The following is a 7823-nucleotide window of genomic DNA, read 5'->3' as shown; positions in this document are numbered from 1 at the left end:
CTGGTCTCTCCAGGTGCCAGGGTCTATCTTTCCTTCTAGGAGGTACCACAAGCCTACCTACACTCCTCCCAACCCTGGCCCAAGAGCGAGACCCAGAGAGACACTACGGAGGGGTGCCCTCTAATCTCTGGGTGCGGTCTTGGAACTCTCCACTTCCTGGAGTGGTTGACCAGTTGTTTTAAGAAAGACCCTACCTCCATCCCACAGAGGTGTGGTCTTATAATGTCTAGCACATACACCTGATAAGGCACAGGAAACCTCACATCTATAGAGATGATACACAGAGAAGCCAGGGATGGGAGGTTGAGGCAGGAAATTGGATCTACGGGGAAGGCCTGGGAGACTGTCAAGGGCCTGGAGTTAAGGAGAGGGGGCAATGGGTGTTTCCAAGCAGGCATCAAACTCATTCCCATAAAGGGTAAAGTTGAGTGCAAGCTGGGAAGATGCCTGCATTTGAGCAGGGAGGGGTAGATTCTGGTGTGTGGCCCCCGGTGTCATGTACTTCATCTGATTTAATCTCCACAACAGCCCAGTGATACACTGGAAGCAGAGGTACAAAGAGATGAGGTCAGCGATTCTCAAACATCTTAAAACTTACTGAAGATCTCAAAGAACTTTGGCTTATGTGGGTTATTTATATCAATCCTTATCTCATTAGACATTAAAAGAGAAAAATTTAAGATACAAGAATACACAGGCACACATTCCAGTAGCCATCAGCGTGATAACGTCTCTGGTTACATAGTTTCTGGAAAGCTCCACTGCACACTCTTGAGAGAAAGAGAGTGAGAAAGGCAAAGAACAGTGTAGGATTATTATGAAAAGTGTTTCGACTTTGTGTAGCCCTGAGAGGGATCCCTCAGGGGACCCTGGACTCTACTTTGAGAACCACTGAAATCGATCACTTTTCTGAGGTGATGTGACTGCTAAGTGTGGGGCTGGTATTTCGGTTCAGGTCTGTCAGTAGATCCAACGTTCCTTTCATCCCTATAAAGAAACTGACATTTCATAGGAAAGGATCCAGGATCTTACCTTCACCTAAATGTGTCTGGAAAGAGCAAGTAATAGAAGTCCACACGGTAGGTGGGAGTCATTCTCTACTGGAATATGGATTTCTTTGGATTAACTTGGCATATGTGTTTGGTTTGTGGGATGAGCAAACTACTTGCTTTGGGCTTACAATCTGGTCTCTTCCCTGGGATGAATGTGTCACTTGTCCTCACATACAGCCTAGTCTGAAGCTCTCAAAAAGTGCTTATTATGGGGCCTGGTGGGGGCACCAAGCAAAGGCACTGGGGCACCATGAACCAAACTCACTGCTGACTTTATGCCACTTCAGTGACGCTGGGAAATGATGCACCTGCCTTCCTAACATCAGACTTTACTGTGAGCCCTTGGCACTGACACAAGTCTCTCCAATTAAAAGCATTTAAATGAAATCTGATAAGTGGATAAAGAAGATGTGGTATATATACACAATGGAATATTACTCAGCCATAAAAAAGAATGAAATAATGCCATTTGCAGCAATGTGGCTGGACCTAGAGATTATCATACTAAGTGAAGTAAGTCAGACAAAGACAAATATGGTATCACTTATATATGGAATCTAAAAGATAATGCAGATAAACTTATTTACAAAACAGAAATAGACTCACAGACATAGAAAAGAAACTTATGGTTACCAAAGGGGAAAGGTGGGGGAGGGAATAAATTAGGAGTTTGGGATTAACAGATACAGACTACTATATATAAAATAGATAAACAATAAGGATTTACTGCATAGCACAGGGAACTCTACTCAATATCTTGTAATAACCTATAATGGAGAATAATCTAAAAAAGAATATATATATTGTTTTTATATGTAATATAAATATACATACATAATATAAATATACATACATAATATATATATACATAATATATATACATATATAATATATATACATACACTATATATACATACATATATCATAATATATATATAATATATATACATACATATATATACATATGTATGTATAACTGAATCACTTTGTTGTACACCTGAAACTAACAACATTGTAAATCAACTATACTTCAGAAAAAATTTTTAAAAAGATGAAGAAAGCAAAAACATGAAAGAAGAACCAAAATTTACCCCCCAAAATGAAATCTGACTGCTCTTTCTAAGAGCTTTCAGAATTCCTGGTGAAAAGCTGCATCTGTGGACCTCAGCCCAAGCCTCGCTGACCCTAAGCCTAGTTTAGGGTCTGAGTTTCTCTGGTGGAACATGAGTCACTGGGTGCGTGGAGGGAGCAGCTGCAGACAGGAGCTCCTGGTCATCCTGGTGTCACATCAGCAACATGCTAGCCCCCAAGCTGCGGCCCAGGTGGGCGGGGCTGTGAGGATGCGGCAGCCACAGCCGGAGTCTCAGAAAGGCGTGGTCCGCATCACAACTGCTGGAGCCTCCGGGTTGATCTTCTCTTATAGTGACTCTGCTCAGAGGAAATATTTGCCACTCGCATCCCACTGGCTCGGTTCCTCAATCCATGAAAGGCCCTGGCAGGAGTTGTCATGTACATCTGTAAATACCTGGAAATCAATGCCGTTTAGCCAGCAGTAGTGACCTTTCAGACACAGAGATGATTTCAAAATGGCCCGTGGAAGATAACATTCAGCAGTTCCGATACGACGTGCAGAATTTCCCATAACACCTTAATGATCCTCTCTCTCAAAGAAGGAGAAAAAGCTGCAGTTTGATGTGCTTCGGTGGCAGCTCTAGGAGCTAAAGAAAGCAGGGAGGCTGGCCTGGTTCACAAGGAGGGTGCCGACTGCCAGCTTCTACCCCCTTATCAAGGGTCACATCCTGGAGTCCTGTGACTCCAGCCCCCGTGGAAGGGAGAGGGAAAGAGCACCGGGGCTGGCAGACTAAGGTTTGAGGTTCCTGTCTCAGCTCTGTTATGATTCTGCCTGACAATAGCCTCTCTGGGCCTCAACCTCTCCATCTGTAGAATGGGATAATAGTACTAATTGCTGGATATACCTCAGAGATTCAGGAGGAGGTGGTTTTTGTTGGTTTGTTTGTTGTTTTTTACATTACATCCCCAGGACTTATTTATCTTATAACTAGAAGTTTGTACCTTTTGGCCACCTGTGCCCATTTCACCCACTCCCCACCCCCCACCTCTGGCCACCACCAATCTGTTCTACCTATGAGTTTGATTGTCTTTTTAGATTGAACATACCTGAGACCATACAGTACTTGGCTTTCTCTGACTGGTTTCACTTAGCATAATTCCCTCGAGATCCATCTTTGTTGTTGCAAACGGCAGGACTTCCCTTTTTTACAGCTGAATGATATTCCACTGCGTAATATACACCACATTTTCTTTCTTTTTTAAAATTATTTATTTATTTATTTATTTATTTATTTATTTATTTATTTATTTTTGGCTGCGTTGGGTCTTCGTTGCTGCACACAGGCTTTCTCTAGTTGCAGTGAGCGGGGGCTACTCTTCATCGTGGGGCGCGGGCTTCTCACTGCGGTGGCTTCTCTTGTTGCGGAGCACGGGCTCCAGGTACGTGGGCTTCAGTCGTTGTGGCTCGCAGGCTCTACGAGCGCAGGCTCAGTAGTTGTGGCGCACGGGCTTAGTTGCTCTGCGGCATGTGGGATCTTCCCAGACCAGGGCTTGAACCCGTGTCGCCTGCATTGGCAGGTGGACTCCCAACTACTGCGTCACCAGAGAAGTTCCTACACCACATTTTCTTGATCCATTCATCCATCAATGGACACAGGTTGTTTCCGTGTCTTGGCCTTTGTGAATAATGCTGCAGCGGACATAGGGGTGCAGATAGAAGGAGGTTCTGAAACCTGAAAATTGCTCTTGTTTTTTATCATCCTTTCAAAAGCAATATACATCTGCTTTTAAAAACATTAGTCCCAGAGATTAGCTAAAATAAAAAACTAAAAGTAACTTGAAATCCCATCACCAGTTTTTTTCATGTGTACATGCTTGTTTATTTATTTATGTATTCCTTCCTTTCTAAAATGGGATTATATCGCACATACTGTTTGGTAACCTGTTTTTTTTTTTCACTTAAAACTCTGTTGAGCACAGGGCTTCCCTGGTGGTTCAGTGGTTGGGGGTCTGCCTGCCGATGCAGGGAACACGGGTTCATGCCCCGGTCCGGAAGGATCCCACGTGCCGCAGAGTGGCTGGGCCCGTGAGCCATGGCCGCTGAGCCTGCGCGTCCAGAGCCTGTGCTCCGCAACAGGAGAGGCCACAACAGTGAGAGGCCCGTGTACCGCAAAAAAAAAAAACACAAAAAAACCCCAAAAAACTCTATGGAGCACAACTTTCCAAGTCATTAAATATTTTTTCCTATAACTTTAAATGATTGTATAATATTCCATTGTGTATTTGTAGCATAATCTATCGAGCCAGTTCCGTAGTGTTTGACACCCATGTGGCTCTCTCTCTTTCTTTCTGTATTTCTTCTTCTTCCTTCCCCCCCTCTCCTTCCTTCCCCCCCTCCTTCCTTCCTCCCCTCCCCTCCCCTCCCCCCCTCCCCTCCTTCCTTCCTTCCTTCTTTCCTTCTCTTTCTTTCTCTTCTTCCTTCTTCCCCTCCCTCTTCCCCCTCCACCCTCCTCCTCCCCCTCCTTCTCCCAGTCCTTTTCCTTCTTCTTCTTCTTCTTCCTCCTCCTCCCCCTCCCCCCCTCCTCCTTTCTCTCTCTTTCTTGGAAGTTTTAAATGATGCTGCTGAATGCTTCTCCCACCACTGTGCAGCCCCAAGGAGCAGGTACAGTAGAAATAAGGAGAAGCCACAGACTTGGCTCACCACACCCTTTGCTGGACTTTTGAATCTAGACCGAAAGGATACGGAGAAGGATGACAGGGCTAGAGGGCCTTCATTCTGGACATGGTGCTGCCAAGCAGTTCATGCTACTAAGACAGCTTGGATCTTCTTCCATTTCAGCCCTGCTTCCTCAGCACCCCTCCCCTTCCTCCTTGCAATCCTGTGGGATCTTGCAAAGCTCTCTGGTGAATTTCCTTCTTGCCTAAGGTGGCCATGGCCCATTTCTGCTGCTTTTTATCAAAAGATCTCCTGCAAATGCAATCAGGAAACATCTGTAGATTTTACAGTACTAACCTGACTTCTTAAGGTTTTAAATGAATCAAAGGAATGGCCTACAGACATTACAATTAAAGTCCATCATCTTGTTTATATTGGGATTTAGTTTTTTCTTCTCCTTTGTGAATGCATATTTGCCTCTGGAAATAGTAAACTTCTGGCATATTTTTAACCTGCCAAGTAAATTGATATTTGCTTAATTTGCCAACAAATCTATTAGTGTCTTGGCTGGAACCTGTTGGGAACGAGTTTCAGCCCAGACCCACTTTTTATAGGCTCTTTCTGAAAGTCAGAAAACAAAGATTTACTATCAGTTTTATGGAAACGCTGGCACGACCATAACTATGATAACACAGATGGCACAGTTGTAAAATATATATGTGTGTGAGCAAAAGAGCAGCGCAATTAGGTAAACAGATATTTAGATTGCCTATGAGAGAGAGGAACTTTGCCGTGGGGTGGGTTCTCTTTATCCATATGGCCTAACAGAGCAAGTGATGGGATGACTTTTCTTTCCAGTCTCTTGTGTGCTTTCCTTTAAGAGTCCACAGCTCTCCTTCCTCAGGGTCTGTCTGCACAGCAGTCCTCTTAGTACTCTCTCAGACAAGGCATTTATGGGAGGGAAACTCTCTTGAGTGGTGGCCTCCAGGAATCCATCAAGGATCAACCCATGGCTTCCAACTCAGAACCAAGAGTAAAGCTGTGATGCTCATGAAGGTGTAGGATTCTCCTCCTAACTCCTTGTCTTGCTCCCATGGGTGGGAAAGATGGTACCTATTATGACAGAAAAGACCTCATCCACTATAAAACAATGCTGGAGAATCAGACTGGTTTGGGATTTAGAATGCGGTAGACCTAGTTTTGAATCCAGTTCAGCCGTTTTGACTTGACTTTGAATAATTGATCCACCCTGGTATTGAACCTTCTCTCCAAACAGTTTATTCACCTGTAAATTCTTTCAAATTGGTGTGAGAATTTATGAGACAGTGAAGGCTTGGTATGTAGTAAACACTCTTTAATGGTGGCCATTATTTTTTTTAATAATTATATTTGCCAGTAAGATATTTTGGGGTTCTTTAAAGAACTCCATAAGCTTCAAGTAATGGATCTATTGAAAGAATACATATGGGAATTAGAAAAACAAGAATTCCAGCCATATTAGAAACAAGGAAAGTGTGAAGAGTTCAACAAGCAGGGCCAGGGGACGCACAGCATGTTGGAGCCCCACAGAGCATGGAAGTTGAGCATCCCTGAAATTCCACTGTGTCCACTGTGGCCAGGAAAGAGGTGATGCTGGACCAGCTTCAGGCTTAGCTTAGCTTGACTGACAGCTTCCTCTTTCTACCTTTTGAAATGCTCACTCCTGGGAGATTCCCTCTTAGAACCAGCTGCCATGCTGTGAAATGCCGAAGCCCTGTGGAGGTATTTCAGTTCACAGCCTCACCTGTGCCACAGTGTCCACGGCCGGTATCGTGAACGCATCCGTTTGAATATTCCAGCCCAGGCGAATCTTCAGATGGTACAGCCCTGGCTGACATCTGATAGACTGCGTGAGACATACCACATGGAAACTGGTCATCTGAGTGCAGTCAAGCCAGAGAACCCTGAGGGATAAGGAGTGATTTCAAGCTACTGAGTTTTGGGGTGGTTTGTTGTACAAGAGTAGAGAAACGGGAACCACGCTGATCATGGCTACGTCACTGAGTGGATGTCCACACCGAGTGGAGTGGATGTCAACTCTCACTCTCTCCGGGTGGTCGGGGACCCCTCCTACTTGCCATCCACTTCACGGCATAGGAAGTAGTTTGCCTGTAGTTAACGTCGTCACAGACGTTAACTCTCTCCCACATGACTCCTTGCCATCATCCCCATCCTTGTGTCACTTTCCCTTCTCTCCCTTCCCCTTGTTTGGTTCCTACTTCTTATATATATAGAAGCTGGACTTCTTCCTTTTTTTTTTTTTTTTTTTTTTTTTTGCGGTACTAGGGCCTCTCACTGTTGTGGCCTCTCCTGTTGTGGAGCACAGGCTCCGGACACGCAGGCTCAGCGGCCATGGCTCACGGGCCCAGCCGCTCCGCGGCATGTGGGATCTTCCCGAACCAGGGCGCGAACCCGCGTCCCCTGCATCGGCAGGCGGACTCTCAACCACTGCGCCACCAGGGAAGTCCGACTTCTTCCTTTTTTATCTAGCTTCTCTCCTCTGTATCAGGTTCTTACATTCATACCTTCTTTTCCCCCTCTTCATTCATCTCTTTCTCTTCCTGTTTCCCCGTCTTTCCCAGGTTTCTAGCTGCTCCTTCCCTAACTCTTCTCCTCTCTTTGGGCTTCCCTGTTGGTGGTGGACATCTGATGCTCGGGTTCCTGGCATCTCTTGATCTCTGTTTCAGCGCTGTCATGGAGACACCTGTCCCTCATTCTCCGTGATCTGAGACTGTCAATCAAGACCTCTCCCACAGACCCTCAACCAAAGGTGGGTCATGTAATCAAAAATAGGCCAGACTCTTTTCCTGGGCATTTAGTCTTCAGTGGGGTTATTGACGGAAAATGGTGAGTATTGGGTACAGACACCTGAAGAGATGACCCGTTTCTTCCTGATGCCTGCATCTGGAGAGCTGCCTCTCCCAAGGGCTGCCTATTTGGTTCTTCCCCCTCCTGCCTTACGAACTATTCTTCCAAGAGGTAATTTTACAAGTGAATCAACCAGA

This window comes from Orcinus orca, chromosome 16 (assembly GCF_937001465.1).
Source record: "Orcinus orca chromosome 16, mOrcOrc1.1, whole genome shotgun sequence".
NCBI classification, from domain to species: Eukaryota; Metazoa; Chordata; class Mammalia; order Artiodactyla; family Delphinidae; genus Orcinus; species Orcinus orca.
The sequence above is the reverse complement of the archived record's forward strand: the minus strand, read 5'-3'. Positions refer to the sequence as shown.